This window comes from Palaemon carinicauda, chromosome 8 (genome assembly GCF_036898095.1).
Source record: "Palaemon carinicauda isolate YSFRI2023 chromosome 8, ASM3689809v2, whole genome shotgun sequence".
Classification (NCBI taxonomy): Eukaryota; Metazoa; Arthropoda; class Malacostraca; order Decapoda; family Palaemonidae; genus Palaemon; species Palaemon carinicauda.
The window spans coordinates 2,074,090-2,090,788 of record NC_090732.1 but is presented as its reverse complement, the minus strand read 5'-3'; the positions used below and the strand labels follow the sequence as shown (position 1 = coordinate 2,090,788).

General features: G+C 34.3%; 1 long non-coding RNA gene across 1 annotated transcript; it reads left to right on the top strand.

Annotated features, from left to right (window-relative positions):
* Positions 1-7,240: 7,240 nt before the first annotated feature.
* LOC137644806 (uncharacterized) lies at positions 7,241-10,093 on the top strand. The gene is made up of 2 exons (XR_011045189.1): positions 7,241-7,653; positions 9,658-10,093. It is a non-coding gene; the product is annotated as an uncharacterized lncRNA (long non-coding RNA).
* The last annotated feature ends 6,606 nt before the right edge of the window (positions 10,094-16,699 follow it).

The window sequence follows — 16,699 nt, the reverse complement described above, 5'->3', positions numbered from 1 at the left end:
CTGTTGATCCAACTAAATTAGTCAGCACTTTCTCTCCGTTCTTTTGATTACTTCTTATTTTCTCCCATCTCTTCCTCTTGGGCATGAACTTGTTGACAACTTTAGCTTGTACGACTTAGGTTTTGACTGCTGCTTTGGATTTGGCGCAGGGTGGGATGGATGTCATACCATCTCAACCTGTACAAATTTAGACGCCATCACCCTCTGGCAGACCCCATTGGGTGCAGACTAAGTCTGTTAAGAGTCGGGCTCCAATGATCCGGTTTTAAGTCGCCCATATTTGCGGGTAATGGGTGACGCTAGGCATTGGAGTCGTCGGTGGGAGGGGCTAACTACCCCCACTGACCAGTGTACGCCCACCTTAAGAGAGGCAGCCTCTCTCTAATAGAGGACTGGTCCCCGCTGAAGCCTCTTCTCGTGTTGGGCCACATGGGATAGGAGGACTGAAATCCTCCGATAAGAGGTGGATAACCCGGCTTGCTTCTACTCCAAAAACTAACCCCTCTGTTGACGACCTGGAAACTCTAAAGGACCATTCTACTATTGTTCAAAAACAAAGTAATTTGGGTGACATGGAGAATTTGCGAATCCTTCACGTCATTCAGATCCCCATTGAAACCAATTACGATGTTCTATATAAATTATTTCAATGTTATGGTCACATCAGGGAAATTAGAATGAGGCTTGAAGGTGACAAATGGGATTCATGGATATCATTTGATAACCATGATGAAGCATTCAAAGCTATCAATGATATCATAGATATTAAAATCAGTAATTTGAATTTCAAGGGTGCTCTTTGCGATCGGGTACCTAAGAATCTGGATGTATATAGGCCTGCAGATTGGATTGATAAAGGTATAGAGGTAGTTGTACCTTCCCAGAGAAAGCCAAAACCACCAAAGTGGCTTGTTGCTCAATCAAAAGGGAGTACTGGATATTATTTCAAAATATGTAAATTTCTTCAAAAGAAAGTAGGTACTATAGCACCAGGAGATATATCTCGGTTTGGAAAGAACAGTTTCCTAATAAGTGCCAAATCAGAAACTCAATCGGTTATACTTTCCAATTTAAATACAGATAACGAAGACATAAAGCTGGATGTGAAACCACATCTAAACTTCAGTTATGGAAGGGGAGTAGTTTTTAATAGAGACTTATATGAATTCACAGAAGAGGAGATATTGGTCATGTGTCCTTTAACTGTGTGGAAAGTGCATAAAGTCCCTGGAACGTCAATGATTATCCTGACTTTCCAGGATGCTGATGTGCCTTTCCACATTTACATAGAGAATGAACGAATTAAAGTGCGAACTTTTAAGCAGAAGCCGCTGCAATGTTTTAATTGCTTTAGATATGGGCATCCATCTAAAGTATGTAAGAATGATAAAATGTGTAGTACATGCTCTAATGTTTACCATGGAGACTGTACACTAGAGGCCAATTGTATAAACTGCAATTTGAATCACAAATCTACGGATAGGAACTGCCAGCAATATAAATTGGAAGAGGCTGCTCTCAATAAATCCAGTATTGAACACATAAGTGTGGGGCATGCCAAGAGACTATTGAGTAAATCAGCAAGTTATGCAAAAGTATTGAAATCGGGAGAAAAAAATGAGGCAGGAGACATCCAACCCACCTAATACTGCCTCTATTCCCCAGAAAAGAAATTTGCCATCTTCTGATAGAATTCTAGAGGATAAAGCAAGAATATCACGTAAGACCTTTCTCACCTCTAGTAAACCTTTGTCCCTCACTACAAAGGATAATACTAACCTCTCTCAGGCTATATCTTTGCCTGATTTGATGGAGGTTCCACATGAAACAGAGTCATCAGGTGCACCTGTAGTGGGGAAAATATCAAAACCTAATAAATCACCACCTGTCAATAGGAAAAGAGAGAGACCTCCATCTCTCTCACCCCCATCCATTAAAAACACCAAAGTTATGACATCAAATAGATATGATGTTTTGCCTGTTGATATTTCAGATCAACAGGAAAACTTCTTGAATCAATCAAAAATTCAAGTGGAGGTCCACCATCCCCCACAAGAATTAGGTAACAGCAACACTGAAAAGGCTAATATAAAACCTAATTTATCAAGACCCAAACTTAAAAAGCCTACAGAAAATATTGTCAAATCAAAAACTGTCAATGGGAAGACCTCATCAAAGATGTCTTCCAGAAAATAATACATAGTTTTTTCATCCATTTTGCAATGGAATTGTCAGGGTTTGAGGGCCAAATATGAAGAACTTAAGCTCTTAATTCACGAGCATTCCCCCATAATTGTATGTCTCCAGGAGAGCAAGCTTGATTCTAATACCCCTTGTCCTCGCGAATATATTAGTTATAGGACACCTTATGATCACGGAGTAGGGAGCCATGGCGGAAGTCTCATGTACATTCGTCGAGATGTTCCCCAAATACCTATATCTATACGTACAACCCTGCAGGCAGTTGTTGTACAAATTGATATAGGGAGAAAATATACAATATGCTCTCTGTACTTACCTCCAAATGATAATATTTTATATGATGATTTAGCAGAGGTCATTCAACAACTCCCTCAACCTTTTCTCTTACTGGGAGATATGAATGGTAGACATCCTTTATGGGGTGATGTTTTGGCCAACACAAGGGGCAATATTATCTCATCAATTGTGGAGAATGAGTATGTGGGACTCCTTAATACAGGAGAGCCCACACACTTCCATGTTCAGACAGGTACTTTGTCATGCATTGACCTTTCAATTGCAAGCTCTAACTGCCTTCTTGATTTTGATTGGAGGACATTAGATGATTGGCATACTAGTGATCATGCACCAATCATTATAAACACCAACAAGGGTCCGCCTTTGCAAAGATCGCCACGTTGGAATCTAGACAAGGCAGACTGGGTTAAATTTTGTGAGCTTAGTGAAATCGAAGGAAGAGCAGAACAGTTTGAAAGTGTTGATGATGCCATAGACCTACTGAATGGAACTCTTCATACAGCAGGAGTCAATTCAATTCCCAAAACAACAGGGTTATTCAAACGACGACCAGTCCCGTGGTGGTCTTCAGAACTAACTGCACTCCACAGAGCCACAAGAAGATCTCTAACACGATTGCGTAGACGCAGAACTGATGAGAATTTAATTATGTACAAGAAATGTAGAGCACAGTTCCGTCGTGCCATGAAAGAAGCAAGGCGCCAGTCATGGATGTCTTTTGTTTCCTCCATTAACAGTAAAACACCACCATCTTCTGTGTGGAGGAAAGTAAAAAAGATAGCTGGCAAATTCACCCCCAACCCACCACCAGTGTTGAGGGTGAACGGCCAGTATGTAACTGAAGCAAATGAAGTTAACAATGCCCTGGCTAATCATTTTTCAAATGTATCCAGCAAGTGTGAAGGAGCCCCTGGTCACCAGTATAGGAGCACTGAAGAAAAGAAAATTTTAAATTTTGCAACAAGAAGGGAAGAGTCGTATAATTCTCCTTTCACTGAAAGAGAATTTGATTCCGCACTTGCTCATTGCAATGATACAGCCCCTGGACCCGATGGAATTCCATATGCAATGATTAAACATGTACATTTTAATACAAAGCTATTTATTTTAAGTATTATTAATAGAATATGGCATGATCATAGTTACCCAAGTGTTTGGGAACTAGCCATTATTTTAGCCTTTTTAAAACCCGGTAAAGACAAGTTTTTAGCAGCAAACTATCGTCCTATTGCATTGACATCTTGTTTATGTAAAATCATGGAGAAGATGGTCAATGCAAGGCTGATATGGTACCTTGAAAAGAAAGGTATTTTATCACCGATTCAATGTGGATTCCGAAAAATGCACTGAACGACTGATGTGTTGATACGACTTGAGTCTTCTATTTGTGAAGCCTTTGCTTCCAAAGAGCACCATGTTACAGTATTTTTTGACTTTGAAAAGGCATATGATACCACATGGAGATATGGTATTCTTAAAACCATTCATGAATTGGGATTGAGAGGAGAGCTGCCACTATTTATTCAGGCATTTCTTTCACGTAGAGTTTTTCAAGTGAGAGTGGGGGAAATTCTATCAGAGAGTAAGTGCCAGGAAGAAGGAGTTCCTCAGGGTAGTGTGCTGAGTGTAACCCTTTTTGCACTAGCAATTAATGGGATATCCTCAGCCATTCCCCAAGATGTTCTCTCAACATTATTTGTGGATGATCTCTCAATATCATTTGCTGGCACTAGAATGGCAATGGTTGAGAGAAAAATCCAACTCTCTATTGATAAAATTATCCAGTGGGCTGACATGAATGGATTTAAGTTCTCGACAAGTAAAACTACCATTGTCCATTTTTGTCGTATCCGGGGAGTACATCCAGACCCGGATATATACATTAAAGGTCAACGGATACCATGTGCAAGAGAAGCTAAATTTTTAGGTTTGATTTTTGATTGTAGGCTTACATGGGTTTCTCACTTAAAAGCATTAAAAGCTAAATGGGTTGAAGCTCTGAATATCTTAAAAGTATTGTCCCATACATCATGGGGGGCAGACCGCAATACTATTTTAAAATTATACAAGGCCTTGATTTTTTCCAAAATTAGTTATGGTTGTGAGGTATATTCTTCAGCCACCCCTAGCCGGTTAAAAATATTAGACTCGATACATCATGCAGGTATTAGATTGTCTACTGGAGCTTTTAAAACCTCGCCTATCCCAAGTCTCCTTGTTGATGTTGGAGAGTTACCTCTAGACCTTTACCGAATGTCTTCCATTCTTCGGTATTGGTTTAGATTGCAAAGACTCCCTAACTCTCTAGCCTTTCAGACTGCAAGCCTTGTAAGACACGCATCATACTTTGAGTTGCACCCAAAATCTCCTCAACCTTATGGCTTTTGGGTGAAACGATTATTAAATAGTCTGGATATAATTAGAAATAAGGTACTTCCATTCAAGGTATCATCAACGCCTCCATGGAAGTTACCAGAGATATCTTTTTGTAAATATTTTATTGGAGATAAGAAGAATATGTCAGACCTAGAAGCCAGGTCTCTTTTTAATGAACATGTTAAAGAACATAGAGGATCAACTTTTATCTATACTGATGGCTCCAAATCTGATGCTGGCGTTGGATTTGGAGTACATAGTAATGGTTTTAATTGTAGAGGTGCACTTCCTCTGACCGCTTCCATATTTACTGCCGAACTGTATGGCATATTAACCGCTATTGAGAAAATAGCGTTGGAGAAGGAGGGTAATTTTACAATTTTTAGTGATGCAAGGAGTGTCCTTCAAGCTATGGAAGTTTTTAATTCTAATAACCCTCTAGTTTTAAAGATTTTAGAATGGCTTTTCATTATTGGACGGAGAGGTATAACAGTTCAATTTTGTTGGGTTCCAGCACATGTAGGTGTGTCCGGGAATGAGAAGGCAGATTCACTGGCTAAGGAGGCTGCATCCGAGTTGCTGCCAAGAAGGTATCCCATTCCCTGTAATGATTTCTTACCTGACATCAAGAAATTGGTTTGCAATAAATGGCAACAGCAATGGGATAGTCAAGATGGCAATAAAATGAGGGAAGTAACAAATGACATATCTCCTTAGAGGTATAATATGATGCCCCGAAAATGGGAGACGTCTCTTTGTCGTCTCCGTATTGGTCACACTCGGTTGACACACGAGTTTCTGCTGAAGGGCCAACACCAACCGTATTGTGACGACTGTTTAGTACCTCTAACAGTAAGGCATTTGTTGACCGAATGCCCCAATTATAACAACTTGCGGAATAGATATTTGTTTGAGGCTCGAGGTGAGGGTGGCAGGTTCATCCTTGCCAAGATTCTTGGAAATGATGTGTCCTACCATGCAAGTGGCATTTTCAGATTTATTTCAGAAGCAGGTCTTCTGAAAATTATTTAACTTTTACGACATTAAATTTTTATGATTTTAATTGAATACTCTTTTATTTTTTATTTTATTTTATTTTTTATTTTTGTATACATAAATTAAATGTTACCGGCGTCAATGACCTCAGGTGTCAGGATGCCTGAAAACTTTAAATCAATCAATCAATCAATCTACACGTATATATATATATATATATATATATATATATATATATATATATATATATAAATATATATATATATATATATATATATATATATATATATATATATATATATATATATATATATATAGAGAGAGAGAGAGAGAGAGAGAGAGAGAGAGAGAGAGAGAGAGAGAGAGAGAGAGAGAGAGAGAGAGAGAGAAAATAATTTTTTGGTTATTTGAAATTATCACAAGAAACGAATATAAAGTATAAAAAATATGTATGAAATTTATTTGGACCATTTGTTCAACAAACCTAAGACAATATAAAATAATTTCTGCTAATGATCTCAGTAAGTTATTGGGTTGAACCACTAAAGAAAATCTCTGTAAAAAGAATGAAAGAAATTAAAGGCAAACTCCAAAGACTCAAAAAAGGAAAAAGGTTTTATTCAGTTACCCCCTAAAGTAAAGCACGACAAGGATTCGTTTATGACATTCGTTCTCCTTGTCTGAAAATGTTGACTCAAAAGTCCTTGGTTCCTGAGGATGACGTCAAAGAGAACTCTGACTTTCAGTGAATAAAAGCAGTTTTAAGTAGTCACGTGTTGTGTAACGTATAAGCAGGTAATTGTGACGGTGGAAGCAAATCTTTTGGGGGCGGAAACTATTGGATGTCTTTCTCGCTACGATGGAATTTGGAGTGTTGTGTTCAAAATTAGTTTAAGAACTCGGAAATCTAAATGTTTTCTGGGTGAATGGTTACTACAACAAGCGTATCGTTATGGAGAGTGGTAGCTCCATTTGTCTGTGTTTGGCAGTTTATTGAATTTAATTTTGACCAGCTTTATTCTGGTATACTATTGTTTTTTTCCTAAATTTAAAATTTTAACGTATTAATAGGATTAAAGTAATCTTAATGGTTGTATACGAAATGGAAGTAAATCAGTCTTTATCAAGTCTTAATCATATTTGATTTAGTTTTGTTAACATTGAACTATTTACTGAACAATTTAGGTCTTTATATATTTAAAATCTGTGTAGGGATCTTGATCTTAAATTCGACTAATAGCTTTATTCAGAATAAGCTTTATTCATTATATACTTTATTTCAAATTAAATATTCTCAAATTGGACTAACCAACTTTTATCATAATTGGTTTAATTTTATTTTTTTTAAAACCTTTAAGGGTGTGTTCCTTTGACTTTTATTTATTACAAATTAAATATTGTAAAGTTTTACTTGTTAAAAAAATCCTTAAGTAATTTTTAATTTAATGAGCTTAATTTGAGCTTAATTTGTATACTTTGCTTCAAATAGTTTTAAATCTCGGTATTTTTTAAAAAGCTTTAGACTTTAATTATAGTACTTACCCCAGATGTAACATGCACTTAAACTAAAATTTATTAGATTCTCATTGATCGTGATCTTATCCCTATTGTAAGGACAAATACTGTATATACATCAAGAAATATAACTGCAAATCCTGAAAACTACAGCTGTGAAGTAATAAATCAAATCATTCTGAAGAACTGGAGAAGTCTCTATAGAACTCTGCAACACTGGAGCAGTCTTTATATGGAAGTCTCCCGAGTTATTTAACTCTTTATGAGGTAAGACATTTTTAAAGTTTTTGAAATTTTATATATTTTTCCTCCCCCTGCAGGGGCGGCGCCCCTGCAGGCGCGGAGGAACCTTCCATGCACTTGTCCTTAGGTCGGTTAAAGACCTACGGACAAGATCATGGGAGGGTTTGTACTAACCCCCTTCCCTTTCAGGTACAGTTTGGCGGCATTGCCGCTTTGCCACTCTAAAAATCTTTAAAGTTAATGTTCCTTAAAGATTTTAATATTTTGGTCATTTTTTATATTTGTCGACATCACCACCCCTCTTAACTTTTATTTTGCAGTTTTAAATTCATATTTTGAATTAAACTAATCAATCATATGGCATTTTACCGTAACCTCGCCTTTCTTGCAGTTTTCATTTTTATTTCTAAATCAAACTGATCTAACCTATTATTTTAACGCCATTTCGATTATTTTGCAAATTTCTTATTCTAGATCAAACTTATACACCCTATAGCATTTAAACGTAAATGAAGATTATTTTGCAGAGTTAACTTATTCATAAATTAAACTGATTTATCTTATATTTTAAGTTATATTTTGCAGATATAACTTTTTTAAATTAAACTGTATCCATCCCAAGGCTTAAACTGATTTATCTTATGATATTTTAAGTTATATTTTGCAGATATAACTTTTTAAAATTAAACTGTATCCATCCCAAGGCTTTTTAATTTAGCTATAATTTTGAAGTTAACTTTTTATAATAAAATACACTGATCCAATGCTATTTCAATGTAACATAAATTATTTTCAAATCTAATGGAACATTAACTTTTATTTTATGAGTGGGCAAAAACATCTTATTTAGCTAGACAAATTAAATTTAAGAACTTTAAGGTTTTTCATATTACAAATTTCCTGTAAGTTATTTGTAAACTGAAATTTGAGCAATTCTGAATATTTAATGATTATTAATACTGAAATGGGTTTGACTAAACAATTAACAGATCTCTATTTTACACTATACATAAGACAAACTAAACCTATATTGACTCTGGTGATTCATGATTTGGTTTGTGTGATGAAAACTAATATTTTGTTTCTATAATGGTTACGAACTCTTATTTTACTAAATCATAACTTTAGAAATTTAATTAGTTATTCTGACCAGGATTAGCAATCTCCACTATATAAATTTTGATATTTTAGAACAATTAATTAAATTATTTCAATGTTTTGAGAAATTTAAGCATTTATATTATAGAATAAATTTAAATTCTCTTATTTTGACATTGAAATTTTGATAATTTAAAATTAACTAGTTTTGATATTACTGAATAATTATGAAATTATATCTTTAAAATTTTAGAACAAATTAACTAATATATCAACTAACCTATATTTACGTAACTTGTGAAGTGGTTTGTGGTGACAAATGAGGTGGTTTGTGATTAAATTCTGTATTTTGAGTGTTTACAAACTATTTTCTACGGCCCTAATACTGATCCCATTGTTAACGGTTAGCTCTTCAGTTTTGAGGTTATTGCTCCTTAATTTCAGATCTACTTTAAACTTTTAAAAAGTTTTAAGGTGCGAGTTTTTAATATCTAAACTTGTATGATTTTGACTAGCATGTCAAAGTTTTGAGATTCCCCTAGATATACTAGTTATTAGTTTTAATAGTATTTGTGAGATTCAATCAAAATTACTTTTTCACCATTATATAAAACTAGGTCAAATTTAACTTTACAAAAAGTAGGGAGACCCTATGAGCATAGATAATATAATATTAAATAAAACCCGTGTATTGATGTGGTAAGAATCAGACTGGAGAATCTATTGCCAAACTCCTCCTTTATAATCTTAAAACCTGCGCATTGCTATGGTGGGAATAGGGCGTGCATACTTGAGTGGGTATAATTATTCTTATTTCGTATATCAATGAGAATCTGCATTGCTATGGTGGGAAGAAAATGGGAAAATATAAACTTTTCTTTCGTATATCAATGAGAATCCTAACACTTCATGGTACATATTCTATTCCAGTAATGTGAATCCTGAGATAAAGGAAGCAAAGTTTGAATGTTGGATGTTCTCTGCATCCAATCGGCTACTCAGACAAGGTTTCTCTTCTGCATTGGACGGCTTCTATGACTTTGTTTTTTAAGAATTTATAAACTTCCGGATAAGTGTTTGGCAGTTTTGGCCAGAGTATTTGATAATACTGTCGTAATTGCTTACATTGTGAATAAGTACGATTAATGTATTTTCTATCCCCATGAATAAGTCTTAAAAGGGGACTACCTTAAGAGTTTTTGTTAATTCTATGAAAGTCTCTTGCCTTAAATCTGTAATGTAAATTTTTATAATTTGGAAATCGAATGGGCTGTAGTTAAATTTATAATTTCAGGCCAGTAAATGGCCCATATAAAAATATTTAATAATTAATAAATATAAATAAAATTTAATGTTATTCACTTTTCTTAAAGTAATCTTACTTTCCTTAACATAACAAAAGTTCATGCCTGCTAGGTATAAGTTTCTTAAAGTGCTCTCCAGTTAATATAGGTAGTGTTAATATTATAAGTTCTCTTGGCATGAAAATATCTGGGTAAATGGCAAGATTCAAATATACATGTCATGGTAAGGATACTGAAGTAGTAATTGCAAATTTTAGATTTATTTTCTCTTTAAGTGGGCATATCAATTGTAAGTGGGCATATCAAAAGCTCTGTAATTTCTAGCGCTAATTAAAATCTTAAACTAGGAAAAAGCATTGCATCTGGTACATATATAATCTTTGGAGAAATACAGCAGAACTAGTTAAAAAACATATTTTAAATAAGTCATTGAAATTTTTACGGTCAGAGGTAGAATTTTGAAGCACTTTGGAATGGTCTTGCTAGTAATAAACTATTGAAAGTGTAGTGAAACTTATCTTTTGAAGTCCACGTAGACCATCACTTTAACTTGGACGAATTACTTTAATATAAAATAGTGGATTTTTTCAAGTATGTTAAAGTTTAAATAGAATCAAAATAAAATGTTGTATTTACCTTTAGCTGAAGGTGTTCTATAACATTATGGTTTCCTCTATTCAGAGCTATGAAAGTAACTCTTAAATCTATAGTTACATGTGAAAATACCACTTGTATCTAGTTATATATTTACTAAAGATTTTTAGTAGCCAAAGTTTTTAAAACTGAAGTATATTTAAACAGCAACTGGAATAAAATAAATACTCTTAACTAACAACGCTGGATATGGACTTAGCACTAGAAAGTGTTTTTTCGTATCTATGATTAGTGTTTAGCTGGGTATCCACCTTCTAGGATAGTGCTCTTCTGGAGAACCTAGTTATCAGGTGATTGGCACAGATAGCTTTACGTCAAACTCAAAGGAATTTATAGAGCAATAAAACTCTACAAGATCTAGGTTACCTCCTTAGTACATAAATTTAGTTCACCAAGGTTGGCAGGTAAACTTAAACCTTTGCTGTACACAGTAACTTGACTAGCACTAGCGGCTCTGAATTTGCTGGTCTCTAGCCCAGAGCTTTGAGATTTAAGATCTGTTTATGAATATTTTAAGATTAGAATTACGGACTGCAAATATGGGAATTGAGCAATTCATAGTCGGTTAATAAAAACCTAAAGCCAATAATTCTATGGGAAGTGCTAGATAGTTATGGCAATGACTTGAGATAAAGTGAACGGACATTAACCCATTTTTATTTCTTTCAAAGTCCAACCTCAAATGGAGATTTAGCTTTTGCGGGAAAAAATTGCTATTGTTAGATTAAATCTTAGTCGTCCTAAGTTCATTGTCCCCACCACAACTCTTACGATTTTAAATTTATTTGGTTGTAGCGTTCTAACCTCCGGCGTTTCTTTATAGTAATCCGCATGGTATTCTGGTAATGATTGATTGTGGGCATTTCCCGGGAAAGTTGAAGCGCTCTTAAGCCCCTTCCACACGAGGGACAAATACACGGCGGGCAGACACTTGTCAATTTTGTTGCATGAGTGGTAATCACCAATGTAGTTAATGCCAAAGATTTAGGAAACCACGGGCAAACCTAAGTGTGCAGGCCAATTTTGGGGTACCGAATGGGCGCCCGAGTAGGGCAAACATTGCCTGGCACAACTCTCTGCTCTGGCCTTTGCCCGGTATCAGATACTCTGGCCTACGTAATAAGTTTGCCTGCCTATGCCTACTACCCGCCTTGGACTGTTTGATCTGGTAACGAAGTTTCTAAGCGGGAGAATAATGGACTAATCAGAGTGCCCGCCCTAAATTTGACCTTTGTGTGGAAGGGCTTTAGACTGGTACTATTTTTTTTTTTTTTTTTTTTTTTTTTTTTTTGGTGCTGAGCAAAGAGATAAGAACCTTGATGAGCAAACTGAATAGGCTTTATTTACTGAAGCTCACTGGCAAATTGGGGGATAATGGTTACTGTATGTCATGCTTTGTTATCTTTCCTGATGGCAGCAGGATCTAACAAACCACCGTGATGCTACAATGACTCAAACTTGTACTAAACAGTAGTTTCAGAGATTCATAACTTACCGTCCAAATGCACTTGCCTGGAACAGAATCGGTCATTACTTTCATTACTCATACCTTTCGTTTTCTATCTTCAATGCTATCAATGAGGAACAATTTTACGTGGCAGCATGTGGCTGCAAATCTACTATAAGCTGAGAAAGATCAAATGTAATACTACGTAATGCAGTTGCTCATTCCTATAGCACAATTTCAGTAAGATACATAAGAGTATCGGCTGTCTATAAGACGCCTAAAGGAAGCAATAGGATTTTATGTACATCTAACTTCTAGAACGTTGTCTGAATTTGGATTGTTTTCAAGAGTTCTCCAATTACCATGCAGTGGTGATTTAGGTTCGTATAGAATCAAAGCTGCTCATTATACTCAATTTTTTTTTTAATGAGGCGCAATTGCACTGACTCGCAGCGGTGCCCTTTTAGCTCGGAAAAATTTCCTGCTAGCTGATTGGTTAGAATGATCTTGGTCAACCTATCAGCGATTAGGAAACTTTTCCGAGCTAGAAGGGCACCCCTGCGAGTCTGTGCAAATCTTTCTCACTAAATAGAATTGACTATAGTTGGTAATTGATGGTTTTGTGTATAACATTAAAAAAAAATGTTATTATCAAACATTAGTTGTTACTTGTCAGCAAATATCGGTTTTCAGTCTGTATTGCTGTAATGTTAGAGTTTAGAGTGGTTTATGTAATTTCGAGTATTACGTCATTATTTACAGTCACAATTGCTTTTGATGGATTTATTTAATCTAATTTACTTTAATAACCCTGGAGTTGATATAGAATGTAACGAATGCACGTATTCTGATATTTAGTATTATACTTTTTAATCACTTTCCTCAAGATGCTTTATAATCTGATGGTGGCTGTTAGCCTCAGGTGGTTGGTAGGTTTTGTGGCGTCATTGGTGTTAGATGCTAACAGAGAGGCGAGGTGAATGCAAATGAGGTTTATTCAATGGATAACGTGTTTATATACAACAGTTGAGAGCAACAATGTCACAACAATTCAAACTATATAAAACATGCGATGGCTAGTTTAAACAGGTTTTTTTTATTATCTGTGCGGGAGTGAACGTGTATGATACACATGCAGTATAGTCTTAGCTGAGCTCTCTAACTAGCCACAGGTATGTGTACACATTATGGAATAAAGCAAAATGTTCTAACTATATGCTATGGCTTTGAAGTGATTTAAAAATAAAATAAAGATGTTCTCTTTAAATAGTCCTGGCTAGTACAGTGGTAACGTGTTTGCCTATCATTCGCATGGCGACAGATCGATTCCCGCCCGGGAACCTGAGTTTAAGACATTTACTGGGGAGGCCGCTGCTGTGGTTGGGGATCACAACTGGGGGCCCTTGCCCAGCTGATGTTCTGATGAGCATCAATTCAGATAAAACTAACTAAAAACCGACACTATTAATCTTTAACCTATAAAGAGAAAATTGAATTTCCTTTCACTTTTGCATTGTTTACTTAGGCTTCAAAGAAACTAATACGAAATTTGGGAATATCCTAAAATAAAAAGAAAAGAGAAAACTTAATAACCTTTAGAGAAAAAAATAATTTCTTTTCACTTTTGCATTTTTTACTTAGGCTTTAAAGAAACATACGAAATTTGGGAATATCCCAGAGTAAAAAGAATAAGAAAATAAAAAAGCAAAAAACGTAAGCGATAGTGGATGCTCCTACATGCCATAGGGTACGTCAAAGAAAAACAAACTGGGAAAAAGGTAGTCTGTGACTAGGGGAAAGTGAACCCTAAAGCAAAGATTTATATTTTTCTGGTGATGTAATAGAATATAAACTTACCTGTATATGTTTGGATACATTAGATCTTTTAGGAGAAGATTTGGGATATATATGAAGTACTTCGAAAAATTTATAGGGATCTTTATAGAAATATAATTAGCTCGGCTGAATAACGTTTCATACATACATACATACATACATACATACATACATACATACATATATGCATACATAGATACATATATAGAGGAATTTATAGGGATCTTTACACAAAATATAATCAGCTCAGCATAATAACCTTTTATCTATCTATCTATCTATCTATCTATCTATCGATATATATATATATATATATATATATATATATATATATATATATATATATATATATATATATTCAGTATATATACATATATTTATATATGTATATTATATATATATATATATATATATATATATATATATATATATATACATATACACAAGCTTATAGTTTTAAGTTCACATACAAACCTGAATGTCTTATCTATGGAATAAGAACTACGATACCAGAGGTAGACAGAAATGATATTTATTGATACTGAGAACAGTTTTGAGAAAACTTGAGGCATGAATACAACTTATTTGATATTTTGGTATTAAGTAATCATGACTAAAAATGATTTTTCTCTTCCATTTTACATTCTAATATTTCGTAAGTTAAATTAAGAAGTGCATTTATCACTAATCATTTGCTTTCCAAACGATTTTGATAAAGTAAATTTAGTGTGGAGGAAAGAGCTCTATTTCAGGTTAGGAAAAGCACATTTGGGAGATAATGCATTTTATTGTATGGCATAATTTCATAAAACCCATCATAGGTAACTTGGCTTTGCTACCATCTCCTCCTACGCCCATTGACGCAAAGGGACGAGGTTAGATTTCGCTAGCCGTCTCTATCTTGAGCTTTTAAATCAATACTTCTCTATTCCTCATCTCCTACTTCACGTTTCATAGTCCTCAGCCATGTAGGCCTGGGTCTTCCAACTCTTCTAGTGCTTTGTGGCCCCTGGTTAAAAAGTTTGGTGAACTAATCTCTCTTGTGGAGTTCGAAGAGCATGCCCAAACCATCTCCATCGACCCCTCATCATGATCTCATTACATATGGCACTCGAGTAATCTCTCTTATCGTTTTATTTTTTAACCCTGTCTTGCCATTTAAGTTGATTTTAATTTCAAACTTATTAAATACTTCAGAAGAAAATAAATTCATCCATGCTAGAATATCACATCTAATCTAAGAAAATCTGTAAAAGTACTCTTAATAATTTTGTATATCCATGTCTTTTAAAATAGGTTGGCACTTTTTCCTAATTTGATCAGACTTTTATATATACATTACCGCAGGTTTAAGGTTCAATGAAGTGTCAATGACGCAATTTTATGTACTTATAGAATGATTATTTATCATGAGCTTATGTAATGTAATAATAGTAGCTTTTCTTAAAGACAAGACAAGTCTTCTTTAATGAGAAAGATCAAACTTTCGACATTCAAGTTTTCACATATAAATAGCAATAATGATATTAACTAGGCTAATTACATATTATTTCTTAGGATACCATCGCTGAAGTACAATGAGTAAAATTGTGGCCATAAAGTTGTTAAAAAAAAAAAAAAAAACACACACAAACGGACAAACGGGGGCAAAAACATAACCTCCTTCCAACTTCGTTGGCGGAGGTAATGATCTCGGTTCTATTCAGAAATTGAGCAGCACAGATTTTCGAGAGCATTGCCCAATCTGGAAAATGTCGTAGATAAAATATCATTTCCAGATAAGCAATTTTTCCAGTCGTCAATAGTTTTACTTAAATAAAAGTTCTCTTGTAAACAACAAACAAAAACTTCTGGTTCCTTTTTTTTCAGCTTCGTCCTCTCCATTCTTTTCCTCTTTCCTCTGTTTGTCAGAAAAATGCAACGTCAGCTTTTTATCCTTTTTTTTTTGTCAGCGATGGCATATTCGTTGAGTTGGCTCTCGTCCCTAAGGGGGTCAGGGATGTGACCTTAAACTTAACCTCCGGTAATCCTCTAAAAATTAAAAATTCCTGACAGAGCAGGAATTTGGGACCTAAAATATTTACTGAAAAGTTTATAAATGAGAATTTTTTCTCTAAGGCAGCAGCTTCTAAAACAATTCCTCCTCCTCTACTATAAAATAAACTAAAAAACAAATGAATAGCGAACTGCATCAGCTGGGAGTGAAATACGTAAGTTGGAAAGTCAAACGTAAATAAAGCCATGAAAAAATAGAGTGAGTATTTTCATTCATTTATATTTGTTTATTTCATTATATCTATTGTTTTATCTATATTTTTTTCCGAGCTTTATCAAAGGTTTATTAACTTACCGCTGGTTGCTGGGTTAAAGGTGATTTTTTTCTGAACGATATATTCCTATTCCATATTTCTGGAATGGGAATATATGGAAGTCTTTTGGTTCTGTTATATTAAGTGTTAAGTTTATGGATAAAGATGTTTGAAGATTATATGGAATTTTTCTATCATTTATTCGATGTCAAATTTATATATTACAGGAAATATTTTACTATATACCCGTGCATATATATATATATATATATATATATATATATATATATATATATATATGAATATATATATATATATATATGAATATATACATATATATACATATATATATATATATATATATATATATATATATATATATGAATATATACATATATATACATATATATATATATATATAT